Source organism: Phyllobates terribilis, unplaced genomic scaffold (genome assembly GCF_046119375.1).
Source record: "Phyllobates terribilis strain yellow unplaced genomic scaffold, ASM4611937v1 Scaffold_4__5_contigs__length_816908805, whole genome shotgun sequence".
Lineage (NCBI taxonomy): Eukaryota > Metazoa > Chordata > Amphibia > Anura > Dendrobatidae > Phyllobates > Phyllobates terribilis.
This window is the reverse complement of record NW_027362764.1, coordinates 526,774,702-526,789,039: the sequence shown is the minus strand read 5'-3', so window position 1 is coordinate 526,789,039 and position 14,338 is coordinate 526,774,702.

Genomic DNA, 14,338 nt, shown 5'->3' with positions numbered 1-14,338 from the left:
AACTGAGTTCTCTAGACTAGACTGAGCTCCACTCCAGACTGACCTCTCTTAGGCTTCTCTACTGCAGGAACTCTTCAGAGGTATTGAACTGCCTAGCTCCACCTTCCCTATTTATATCCCTAACGGGCTCCCTCTGCTGGTCTGAGGTGGAAGGTGGAGATGTGTGAATGTTTATGGGGGCCTCTTGTGGAGGATTCCATCAATTCACTCTTCTAGGATCTGTGATACCAAGCGCAGAGGGGCGTCACAGATGCTATTGACGACGAGGTTAGTTTGCGCCTTCCTGGAGAGAGACGGAGTACTGGAAGCACGTCAACAACTGCATCCTCAACCACAACTCTGCCTCTGACCACAAGTCGTAGGGGCTCTTCAGGTCGCATGGGCTCTAAGCCTTGCATAGCCTGGGAATTTATTCAGATCGATAAGGATGACCCAACTTGTGTTATCTGTAATATTTGTCAGCAAAAGCTAAGTAGAGGCCAAAAAATCCATAGTTTGAGTACTTCATGCATGTACCGTCACATGGATATGAAGCATAAGTTGCAGTGGGAAGCTCACTGTGCTACAATGCGGCCTAGCGGGCTGGGCCAACCACCGTCTGCCCCATCTTGTGCATCCACAGCCTCTTCATCCTCTGTGACTGGGGGGACAGCAGTCACACATGTTTATGGACGCAGACCTGCCACCTCTTTACCCGCAACAGCCAGTGTGATTGGCAGGTCGTCAGTTCATTGGGAAGTGGAAACACCTGCTGGTATTGAGCGCTCTCCGGCATCGAGAGCACCACCTTTGGATCAAGGCAACCTAACATGTCCGCCTGCATCTTCCTCACAGACCGGCAGTTTGCTGGGGACACCCTACTCAACCCCGTCTAAGCACAACAGCCAGCCCTCGGTCCCTCAGATGTGGAAAAGTAAAAGACCATTTCCTCCTAGCCATGAGAAAGCTAAGAGGTTGAATTTCACGATCTGCAAGCTGTTGGCTACAGAAATGCTGCCATTCCACCTGGAGGACACAGTGGATTTTCGAGACCTTATGTCCATCGCAGTGCCCCAGTACCAGATGCCCAGTCGGCACTACTTCTCAAAGAAAGGTGTGCCTGCGCTCCACCAGCATGTCACACACAACATCACCGCTTCTTTGAGAAACTCTGCGTGTGACGGTGCATTTCACCACAGACACTTGGACGAGTAGGCATGGACAGGGGCATTACATGTCGCTGACTGGGCACTGGGTAACTATGGTGACAGCAGGACAAGGTGCTGCTGTCCAAGTCTTGCCGTCCCCACGAGTTGTGCGTCAAACCTCTTTATCTCAAAGTTCCTCCACTGCTTCTGCCTCCTCAACCTCCTCTCGGTCTTCCACCTGCACCCAAAGCCTGTCTGGTAATGCCACCTGCTTTCTAACTGCGCAGAAGGAATCCTGCACACCTCCTTACTATGCTGGCAGCAGGGCTCAACGGCATCAGTGTTTACTTTGAAATGTCTGGGAAATGTGAGTCACACAGCTGAGGAGTTGTGGTCAGCTCTGGAGACCCATTTTCATGAAAGGTTGTCTCCACTGGACCTGCAACCAGGGAAGGCCGTATGCGACAATGCTGCAAACCTGGGTGCGGCCCTTCGCCGGGGCAATGTCACACACGTGCCTTGTATAGCTCACGTGTTGAACCTGGTTGTCCAGCAATTTTTAGCCCACTATCCCGGACTAGATGGCCTTCTGTAGAGGGCACGGTCGCTGTGTGCTCACTTCCGCTGTTCGCATCCCGCAGCTCAATGACTTACATCTCTACAGAAGTCGTTGGGCCTGCCAGTTCACCGGCTGAAATGCGATGTGCCGACACGGAGGAATTCAACTCTGCACATGTTGCAGCGACTGTGGCAGCACCGACAAGCCCTGGTGCAATACGTTCTGACATATAGCCTGGGCCAACGAGATCCAGAGGTGGGGCAAATCACGCTGCAGGAGTGGTCTCAGATCAGGGACCTATGAAGTTGATGCGCCCCCTGGGCGTGGGGTACCCTGAGCCGGGCCGCTAGACGCTGGGGGTTGTATTCACTGTGGCGGTGACCCGGTCCGTGACCCAGGGCGGTCAATCCAAGGGTAATTTGTATAAATGGATTTTATAATGTCCGACTACGCCACCTGTGGAGTGCGGCCAAAGGAGCCGCCACTGCGGAACAGTCCTCTGAAGCTGGTGGTTTTGCAGCAATGGTATTATTACTCACCACAGGAAGAGTGTAGCTTCAGGGCAGTGTGGGTGGATGATGGTGGTCGTAGTGCAGGGAGTCAGTAATGAACACAGAGTCCTTGTGATGCAGTCCCAAGATCTTTACTCACAGTTGTTGTAGTCCAGATTACAGGTACCAGAGCAATCTCCCCCATCGTGCTGTGCGTACTCAGTGAGGGGCTCAGTCCACCCCCAGAAAGCTCCGGAGTACTTAGCAGGACCCCCTTCTGTGTGTCCTTTCTCTGGCCTTCTCCCTGCACCTCACACCCAGTGACACTTCTATCCGGTATCCTCGAGCCTTGGCGGGCGACGTGTGTTCGGTCCCCTGGGTCCTATGTGGCTACCTTCTTAGTGAGACTGGTGTGGATTTTGGCCTGCAGTACATGAAATGCTGCAGCCTCCGGTTTCTAGTTGAGCCTTGCTGTTTCTCTGCTAGCTGAGGGACCGGTTCCCCTTATCTGGCCTGACCCCTCTACCTCCTGGTAGCAGCGGGAGTACGGGTGGCCTTCTGCACGGCCCGTAGCCCTAGGGTCCCTTCGGTTCCCAAAGCCTTCCTGCTCCCACTGCTCTCTTCTCTCCTTCAGTCCTGGGCCTCCCAGGCTAGGCCCACCTCCGGAGCAGATCTCATGCCGAGCCTCTTCTCCTGTCACTTTTCCTCCTCTGACTGGCTTGCTCTTTCTAAGATGGCTTCCTATTTATATTCTCCCTGTCATGTGCTCCCCTAAGCTGCTCCCCTAAGCACCCACTACATAGGACCCTCCCACCAGCTAGGGACCTGGGACTGTGCTTTCCCTTAGGAGCAATCTCGCCCTACCCCCACTGCGGGTATGTGTTGGATGCAGGTGTTAGTGTCCCGAGCCATACGCCTTCCTTACCTGAGGGTGAGATACCACACCTCTGGGTGAGATGCAGTAACTCTGTGGAGACTGAACCCTCAATGGCGCCACACACCCTTCTGCACAGTTTTGAAATGGCAACGAAGATGTTTAGTGCTGACGACGATGCCATTATCAGCATGAATATTCCGGTGATTTACATGCTGGAGCACACATTAAACAGAATTCAGAGTCAGGTGGTGGGACAAGAGGAGGTGGAGGAAGTAGAGGAGTCGTCGTATGCGGAAGGGATAACATCTCCAAGGTCCAGACGGTTGGCCACACCAAGGCGGCAGGCATGGGACGGTGGGGGAGAGGGATTAACCAAGGCGCATGGTAGCAGCCAAACTGTTGAGGAAGGTGCAGGAGCCGAGGAAGAAGTGGAGGACGAACTGGCGATGGGCATGGAAGACTCATCAGATGAGGGAGACCATTATCACATTTCTGTTGTGCGAGGTTGGGGGGAGAGGGCAGAGGAAGGAAGCATGATTCTTACCTCGCTACCAACACAACAAGGACTTGGTCCTCCTGGATGCGCAAGACACATGAGTGCCTTCTTGCTGCACTACCTGCAACATGACCCTCGAATTGTCAGAATTCGAAATAATCCTGACTACTGGGTTGCCACACTCTTAGATCCCCGGTACAAAAGAAAATTTGCCGAAATAATTCCTGCCATAGAAAGGGATTCACGCATGCAGGAGTATCAGCAGAGGCTGTTGCAGAATCTCACATGTGCTTTTCCACAAAACACCAGTGGTGCACGTAGTGAATCTCACAGTTATAACTTGCCAACCGTGGGACTGCCGAGTCTTCATCAATCAAACCGTAACAGTAACACAGTATATGCTAGTAACAGCAATTTTGTGGAATCGTTTCACCACTTTTTTAAACCATCCTTTACAAGGTCACAGGAGACAAGAAGTCTGACACATAGTCAACGCCTAGAGAGGATGGTACAGGAGTATCTCCAAGTGAACATCGAAGCCATGACTGTGTCACTGGACCCTTGCTCATTTTGGGATTTCAATCTGGAAAAATGGCCGGAGCTCGCCACTCACGCCTTGGAGATCTTGTCATGCTCCGCAGCCAGCGTTCTCTCTGAACGTGTGTTCAGCGCTGCTGGTGGTGTGCTGACAGATAAGCGCATGCGGCTGTCCACTGAGAATGTAGACAGACTCACGTTCATAAAGATGAACAAATCATGGATTCGCAAGGACTTTACTACCCCTGTGTCATCCTTGTGAGACTAAAAGCTTGAGGATTTGGTAAAATCACCTCACCAACAGTTTTAAGCAACTGTGGGGCAATTGATGCCACTTAAGTGGTGTCTGTGCCACAATTTTGGGAAAAAATGGAGACTCTTTTTGGAGTCCCCTTGCTGTGTCTTACGTGACGTTGGCATCGTCAATTCCCCCCTTTTAACTGTAAGAAACTACATACACTATGGCTTAGGGTAACACAGATGGTTGAGTCTGAAGAGCTGTTTACTCAGAGGTCTGCTCCAAATCTTCAGTGTCTGCTAGTCAGCGTAGAATTTTTAACTGCATATAGCCTAGGCAATACTTTGGGCATAGTAGCCCAGCTGCGAAGCATGCTGCACCGCCTGTGTATCTAATATGAATTTTTAAATGCATCTAGCCTAGGCAGACTGTGGGGACCCCCAACCAAACCCAGACGCTCAGCCCCCCTACCGCCCCCCTTTCCTTGACAATACAATAATGTAACTCTTACAACTGGATGGGTGAGGATCGGTCACAGCTTTTTTAACTCTTTATACTCATTCCATTACAAAGGCATTTTATTTCTAACATAATTCAGCTTGTTGCAGCATGCCCTGGGACTCCACTCCAGCAAGTTGGCCAACAAGTGTAACTCTCCAACAAGTCCTTTCTATTTCCAGGCCACGGAGGATCCTGCGTACTCGTATGCAGGACTCTGACCCCCACCCATCACTCTTAACGCTTGTTCCACTCTGTCCTGGAGTCCTGACAGGAATATGTCCAGTCCAATATCCATTTAGTGAACACCGTCGGGCCGTATGAGGCCTGCTTTATCTCCTTCCAGTTGTCGGTGTCGTATCACTGCACCGCCTCTGTCTCTTCTAAATTTTGCCATTCGAATATTTATTACCCGCCTTGTCCGTTCGATGGCCGTGATGTCTCGCGCACCTTGCCATACTGCTATCGGCACAATCTCTGACTATACTATAGCTAGTTTTGTGAAGAATTCTCTGAAGCGCTCAATGTCTAGTTTCATTATTGCCATTAGTTATGCGCTCTTGTGATGACCTAGGTTGTTTCCCCCGGCCTGTATAACTAAGATGACCGGACCTCTTGCCTCTCTCCCTACCTTGATTACCTCCATTAGCACCTGTGGCCATAGCAGGCCTCTAATACCTCTCCAGTTGAAATATGTGTTATGAAACTCTAATTTCCTCCCACCTGGGCGGACTTTCGCCCTTTTTTCTGCCCAATATATATACGAGTGGCCTATCACCCACACTGTTGGCTTAGCGTCACCTGTAAAAGAAACAAACCACGTTAGGATAACAAGTCCGGTCTTATGTATCTCGCCAAACACGTGGATCGCCATCTCCCTATCCTCTGAACTTCCGCTTATGACAGTCCTGCTCTTGCTGCTTCCGTGGCCGCGCCTATTCGGAATGAGTGTGTCCCGTAATCTTTGGGGTGGTTCCCTGCCGATGTTTTGCATTTATTAAATATACTTGGAACTGGTATCTTGATAATGGCGTTCCAACAATATGTGATAGGAAGAAATTACTTTGTGATCTGATGGTTAGATATGTTTTTACTATTGTTACCCGACTCAGTGTACCGTTTGTGGGTTGTAGAAGTACCCAAGTGCCCCTGCCCGCTAGAACCGTTTTTGATTGGTGTATGCGTAGACGTATTGCATTATTGGCTATGACTACGTCCTGGTGTAATAAGCCTCCACTGGTGGTAATTTTGGATTGAGTGACTAATTCGCTTATGCATAGCGCCCCGAAGAAGGCGATCATAAATGCAGTAGACAGTAGTGTTGCTTCAAATTGTGAGTGTCATGTTAATGGTGTTAGGGATATGATGTGAGAAATCAGTTTTAGTGACACGGGACGGGACGTCTACACTCCTGACTTGGCTGACCCCTTTTCCACACTTTTATGGACTGTCTGATGATGAATCTTTGTCACATCTCCCAAATTCAGCAGTTGGAAGTGAAATGCTACTCTGGTCACACACCGCTGCGCTGACGCCCTTGATATGCCCCTCATCATTAGCTGGTGGAGAAATTCTATGGTGACTTGTGATCTGGCTTGTTCACATTGGTCAACCCGTCTGCCTGCTACTAGTCGTGTCCTCTCTTCCCATGCCTTACCGTATGCTTGCCACGTCGAAGGGGCAACTGACTCTCTGATTAATGGCATCAACTATTCGCCACTAGATCCCATAGGGAGGGTGGGCAACTGTTGCCCGATTGGTGGGCGTTGTGGAAGAGCTCTGTGAAAATCTGCCAATTGAATGGCTATAAAGCATTAGCAGCAGCTTTAGACCCCTCAGCATAGTGGCTAGCGCGGACCCATACATTGTATTTTAGGCACAGGAATGCTAGCCTGCATAGTAGGCCTAGCACTGGGAGAGACGATGATGCCATCTTATTAATGCAGTGCGCTAGGCTGGTGTTTTTTGTTATGAAGGGTATTTTTTTGTTAGCCAGGCGCGCGCCTCATATTTCTACTGCTACCACTATTGGGAAGAAAAATTATTTTCAGGGTTAGATGCAGCTAAAAATTATTATTAATTTCAAAGCTGGTGCAGCTTGGTATAGATGGCCTAATACAATGAGTACCACACACTGCTAGAAGCCTAAATATTTTTTCAGAGCTAGATGCAGAAAAAAATTATATTCAATTTGCAACCTGGTGGAGGTTAGTATAGATGGACTAATAGAACAAGTCCCACACACTGCTAGAAGCCCAAATATTTTTTCAGAGCTAGATGCAGATAAAAATTATTTTTAATTTGCAACCTGGTGGAGGTTAGTATAGATGGACTAATAGACCAAGTCCCACACACTGCTTGAAGCCTAAATATTTTTTCAGAGCTAGATGCAGATAAAAAATTAGATTGAATTTGCAACCTGGTGGAGGTTAGTATAGATGGACTAATAGAACAAGTCCCACACACTGCTAGAAGCTGAAATATTTTTTCAGAGCTCGATGCAGAAAAATATTATATTGAATTTGCAACCTGGTGGAGGTTAGTATAGATGGACTAATAGAACAAGTCCCACACACTGCTAGAAGCCCAAATATTTTTTCAGAGCTAGATGCAGAAAAATATTATATTGAATTTGCAACCTGGTGGAGGCTAGTATAGATGGACTAATAGACCAAGTCCCACACACTACTAGAATCCTAAATATTTTTTCATAGCTAGATGCAGATAAAAATTATTTTTAATTTGCAACCTGGTGGAGGTTAGTATAGATGAACTAATAGACCAAGTCCCACACACTGCTAGAAGCCTAAATATTTTTTCAGAGCTAGATGCAGAAAAAAAATTATATTGAATTTGCAACCTGGTGTAGTTTAGTATAGATGGACTAATAGACCAAGTCCCACACACTGTTAGAAGCCTAAATATTTTTTCAGAGCTAGATGCAGATAAAAAATTTGATTGAATTTGCAACCTGATGGAGGTTAGTATAGATGGACTAATAGAACAAGTCCCACACACTGCTAGAAGCTCTAATATTTTTTCAGAGCTAGATGCAGATAAAAATTATATTGAATTTGCAACCTGATGGAGGTGAGTATAGATGGACTAATAGACCAAGTCCCACACACTACTAGAATCCTAAATATTTTTTCATAGCTAGATGCAGATAAAAATTATTTTTAATTTGCAACCTGGTGGAGGTTAGCATAGATGGACTAATAGACCAAGTCCCACACACTGCTAGAAGCCTAAATATTTTTTCAGAGCTAGATGCAGATAAAACTTATTTTTAATTTGCAACCTGGTGGAGGTTAGAATAGATGGACTAATAGACCAAGTCTCACACACTACTAGAAGCCTAAATATTTTTTCATAGCTAGATGCAGATAAAAATTATTTTTAATTTGCAACCTGGTGGAAGTTAGTATAGATGGCCTAATAGACCAAGTCCCACACACTGCTAGAAGCTGAAATATTTTTTCAGAGCTCGATGCAGAAAAATATTATATTGAATTTGCAACCTGGTGGAGGTTAGTATAGATGGACTAATAGAACAAGTCCCACACACTGCTAGAAGCGGAAATATTTTTTCCGAGCTAGATGCAGAAAAAAATTATATTGAATTTGCAACCTGATGGAGGTGAGTATAGATGGCCTAATAGACCAAGTCCCACACACTGCTAGAAGCTGAAATATTTTTTCAGAGCTCGATGCAGAAAAATATTATATTGAATTTGCAACCTGGTGGAGGTTAGTATAGATGGACTAATAGAACAAGTCCCACACACTGCTAGAAGCGGAAATATTTTTTCCGAGCTAGATGCAGATAAAAAATATTTTTAATTTGCAACCTGGTGGAGGTTAGTATAGATGGACTAATAGAACAAGTCCCACACACTGCTAGAAGCCTAAATATTGTTTAAGAGCTAGATGCAGAAAAAAATTATATTCAATTTGCAACCTGATGGAGGTCAGTATAGATGGACCAATAGACCAAGTCCCACACACTGCTAGAAGCCCAAATATTTTTTCAGAGCTAGATGCAGAAATAAATTATTTTCAATTTGCAACCTGATGGAGGTCAGTATAGATGGACTAAAAGACCAAGTCCCACACACTGCTAGAAGCCTAAATATTTTTTTAGAGCTAGATGCAGAAAAAAATTATATTGAATTTTCAACCTGATGGAGGGCAGTATAGATGGACTAATAGAACAAGTCCCACACACTGCTAGAAGCCCAAATATTTTTTCAGAGCTAGATGAAGATAAAAATTATTTTTAATTTGCAACGTGATGGAGGTCAGTATAGATGGACTAATAGACCAAGTCCCACACACTGCTAGAAGCCCAAATAATTTTTCAGAGCTAGATGCAGAAAAAAATTATATTGAATTTGCCACCTGATTGAGGTCAGTATAGATGGATTAATAGAACAAGTCCCACACACTGCTAGAAGCCCAAATATTTTTTCAGAGCTAGATGCAGATAAAAATTATTTTTAATTTGCAACCTGATGGAGGTCAATATAGATGGACTAATAGAACAAGTCCCACACACTGCTAGAAGCCGAAATATTTTTTCAGAGCTAGATGCAGAAAAAAATTATATTCAATTTGCAACCTGGTGGAGGTTAGTATAGATGGACTAATAGAATGATGCTGTACCCAAAAGGTTTTACTTCACTAGGTGCAGTAAAAAAATTGGTATTCTATACACAGTTGGTGTCGCTTGCAACACAGATAGGCTACTCCACTGACTAACACACTCTGCAATAGGCCAAAAAGGATTTGCTTTGCTAGATTTAACCAAATGCTGTGAAAAAAACTTGCACAGCACTGGCACAGACCTGCCTGGCAAAAACTGATAGGAACTGATGTAACTTAGTCCTGAAAAGGACTGCAATTACAATTAGTCTTTACTCCCAACCTATCTATTTAAGAGCACAGACCTGCCTGATAAAAGTCGTAGCAAATGCTGTAACCTAGTCCTTAAAAGGACTGCAATCACAACTCTTCCCTACTCCCAAGCTATCTGTAGATTTGTGCGAAAATTGGCTTGAAATTAACAAGGTATAGCGCACACAGCAACAGCGGTGCCGTCTAACACTCAGGTGCAGCAGTGAGAAAATGGTGGCGACGGGGAAAATGGCTGGGTCTTATAGGGCAAGGACATGTGACATACTCTGCCAATGACACATGCCCTTGCTTGCGTGAAAAAAAGCAGTTCGCTCCGTGTGTGCGCTGCTGATAGGCTGACAGATTGCACCTCCCCACTGCAAATGCGGGAAAGAGAAAAAAAAATGGAGATCTTCATTATTCCTGCAGAGATCCATCCCCTGCCCCTCCCCCCGCCCCGCTGTACACTCAAACTGCGTATTAACATTAATTTTCAGCTTTACTGAGAAAAAATCCAGTTATGATTTTGGTGCACGAACAGTTATCGAACATAACCTCGAACAGCCGAATTTTTTTCAAATCGTTCGTGTTCGCCGAATGGCTCGAACACCGCCCAAAACAGCTCGAATTTGAGATTGGCGAACAGTTCGAGTCGAACACCGATCATCTCTAATTAACACGGATGCCGTGCTAATGCAACTTTAATAAGTACAGGTAAATATTACATATAGTACAGGCCAAATACAACAAGTAGATATATTAAGATGTATAGGCATACAGATGCCAAAAACACAAATGAGATAGTAAATCGACAAAACAGAGATGAAGGTAAGTATATATTGATGTAAATGGTAACAGTAAACTTAAGGTGAGTATATACTAATGTGGATAGCAGCAGGGACTCCCTGGAGATGCACCTACCCCCTGACGAAGACAACTCCTTTCAGCATTGCCTTCGTCAGGGTGTGCTCACGTTACCTTTGCAGTTTCTAGTTTACTTCACACCCATGTCTGAATTTATGACAGTGCTGGAGGAAAGTCCTGGTTTTCAATAAATTCTTTCCACATGTTGACAGATGTCAATATGTAAGAGTAAACTACATAAATGTACTCCCAATGTAAAGATCAATTTGTAGCCTTATTAAAATTCAGTGTCCTACATTGATAATATGTTTCCTGATATGAGGTCATATAATATCTTTCAATCTGACCCTTGTGACTTTACATTTCTTTATTATACTTTTCAGCGAGTCAGTAGTAAAAGGATAAGAATTTTCCTATCTTTAGGAAAAATATCTAGATTTTAAAAGTTGTGTAAACTGACAGCAAAGCAAAGCGCTTGCCTAGACTGTTAGCTCATACGTTGGCAGTCACGAGTAGCATCTGCTAACTATAAAATGGCTCTATAATTCATTTTCAACTTTACCTAATTGTCTCCATCATTTCATTATTACAAATATTAGGTATGGATATAAAGGAACAGTAATTCTTTTTACTAGACTGAAGATTTCAGCATGGGTGGAAGTATGCTAATCTAATTATAAAGGTAGTCGAGCTGAACGGCTGCATTTTCTCATACTTAGCATTCACAAGTCAGGTCCCAGCAGATGTGTTGTGAAATTAATTTCCTCTGGTGTAACCAGAAACTCTCTGTTATGCAATTTCCATTTCACAGATGATAACCTATTATCACTTTATTCAAGGAAAATGTGTTAATAGCCACGAGGAAAATTGAATTATTCATATTTGCTCATTTCTATTCTGAAGCACACACTTCTCTTTTCATGCATTGGGAGAAGGCTAATGTAAACATGACCAGATCCTTGTAAATTGGCTTGTAGAAGAGGCTGTTAGCATACTGCCTGGGGACTGATCTGGGATGGGGATAACGGCTGATATCTGTGAAGTAAAGCATGTGGAAGACAGGCTGTTACCCTTACCAGGTGGTATTGCAAGCTAATGGGAGCCAGGTCAAAACATCAGATGTTAATTTAGAACTTTAACAGTCAGTAATGTAGATACATGGAAAGAAAACAGTATGTAACAAGTAGCTACTGTTTACATAGTGTGGAATATTTGGTGATAAAGATCCTTGGGAACAAACTGCTTATTGTAATAATGATGTTGCACATTGCTTAATTAACATTGTTAGATTGGGTTTTCATAATCAACTTTATGACCCTGTGGTAAGTCAATGGTGAGGTTTTATATTTGCAAATATAGCTGAACCTCATATGTATTCTCACAAATTATCGCAGTATGTAGTGAAAATTCATACATATACATTTTTATATATCTTTTTTATTGGTGCATACTTAACACATTTTGAAACACTGTTTGAAATAGAAATATGTAAGTTTATTTTTCAATAATTCTACTATAGTAGATTTATTTTTTAATAGTCATATTTGTTGGAACCAAAAAAAGTAATTTATTTTAATAAAAAGCCAGCTGGTGTAAGATCACCTCATTTTTTTTAAGAGGAGCTTGCTTCTTAAAAAGTTAAGCACATCTCTGATTGTGTGGGCTGAAATAGATGTGCCCCATAATTTATATCATTATTTTACTTAAATTATGGTTAATTTGTCAGGAAGTTAATTTGCTTGAGAATACAGGTGTTTTGCAATTCGCTCCTCTGAAGCTGTGGCCGATATTTTGCTAACCCATAGAGAGCCAGGCTAATAGATTAATAAAATAATAATAATGCTCAACTCACTACTCACCTGTCCATGCCTCCCGCACAAACTGCTTTTCCCTCAGCGCCTCTGCTTTTCCCCTTCTGCATGCATTCTCTTTAACCGCTTTGCTCCATGCTATAGTTTCAGTCACTGACTAGGCCTCTAGTGTTCATTCGTGATGTGCCGTCACAGTGCAGGTAGTGATGTCACGATGAAGTGACCGCGGGCAAGGCCGCGCATTGGTATCTATGATCTGGCCCAGCAAGATCCCCACACACAGACTCTATCTTGATAACCGTATCTTTACTCGTATACATTTTTAACACAGCAAAGAAAAACAATAAATGACAACCGTAAATATGCACAGTAATAACGTGTACTGATAAGCTGACCCTCACTGTCCCTACTCACACGTTACCAGTCCTTTACTCCAGAAGGATGTGTCCCCCGTCGCAGGCCTGTCTGTCTTTGCAGGAAGGGGTCCCAGCCTGAAAAAAAAACAGGAACAGCAGATTTCGCGGAAAGAAAGGAAGAGATACTTCGGTGTCTCGCCAGAGGTCCCGCTTACAGTCTCTCTGATCCGGATAGAAGCTCTGGTGGGTCCCCTTATGTAGTCCACACTCCAGTAGCAGGGAGTGTAACAGCTGAATCCTTCAGCAGTGCAGGAGCTGGGGAAGGCGCCGAGGATATGGTGTCAGATAGAAGAAATCACGTTGAGAGTCTCTCCTGCGCCACACACGAGGGCCTGCACACCGTCCTGGCTCTTTTTACAGACCACAGCAGACTCTTCGCGCGCTTTTTCCTGCTTCCCACTTTGGTCACGTGACTCTCTAGGGCGGGACACAGGAGGCTTAGTCTTTTTCTCTGTCATCACACCCTGCGCAGGTGCAACCTCTGGCCACAAGGTGGCAACATCATCCTGTGTAATCACTTCCGTAACAGGCTCTATATCAATTATCACAGAACAGCCAGAGCCGGCCAGCTCACTACACGCCCCCCCACTCAAAGGTTGGCAGTCCCTGCCAACGACCGGCTCCAGGGCGGCGATGGCTGTGGATGTGACAGGGGGCGGCTGGGAAGAGGGCCACACATATTGGTCTCTGTAGGACTGTCCTGGAGGTACCCCTGCAGTGGTCCTCACTGTCCGCCTAACGGGTTGGATCCCCTCTCTCCTATCAGTCACCCCACTCTCTTTCCCAGTCGACATGTCAGTAGAGGAGGTAATCGGTTCAAGTGCGTCAGTCGGACGGACAGGGGTCGGCATGCATTCAGTCTCTACATCCCCGGGGTCAGTGTCTCCGACAGTATTAGTGATATCCATCTCTCTAGGTATCACAGTAGGGGAGTCAGGCTGGGAACGGCAGGGGCGCAACATATTACGGTGCAAAGTTCGGATGCTGCCGCTGTCTTCGCCCTGCACTCGATAGACGGGGCCACCGGGGTACGGCTGTCCAATTACTCGATAGACTTCGGTCTCCCACTTGGGCCGGAGTTTCCCTTGTGGCTTCTTTATTCGGACTAGGACCAGTTGACCTACATTCAGTGGGTCTTCTTGTACCGGAAGTGGGTCAGCGTGCACTTGATCCTGAATTTGTCGGCCTACTAGCCGGTAGACAGTCTCCATTCTCTAGCGGTGTGTTTGTAGCCAGGAAGGATAGGTACCACAGTTATCTTCTTCGGAGCTAGACAGTTGCAACTCATGGATGTGTTTGCCTGGACGGCCAAAGAGAAGGGTGTATGGGGTGTATCCGGTGACGGAATGGACCTGATTATTATAGGCCCAAAGCAGTTCCGGGAGGAATCGAGGCCAGTCGGGCTTTTTGTCTTCAGCCAAAGTCCGGATCAGTTGTAAGAGGGTCCGGTTAAAGCGTTCACACGCGCCATTCCCTTGTGGATGGTAAGGGGTGGTCCTGGACTTCTTGATTCCATACATCCGTTGGA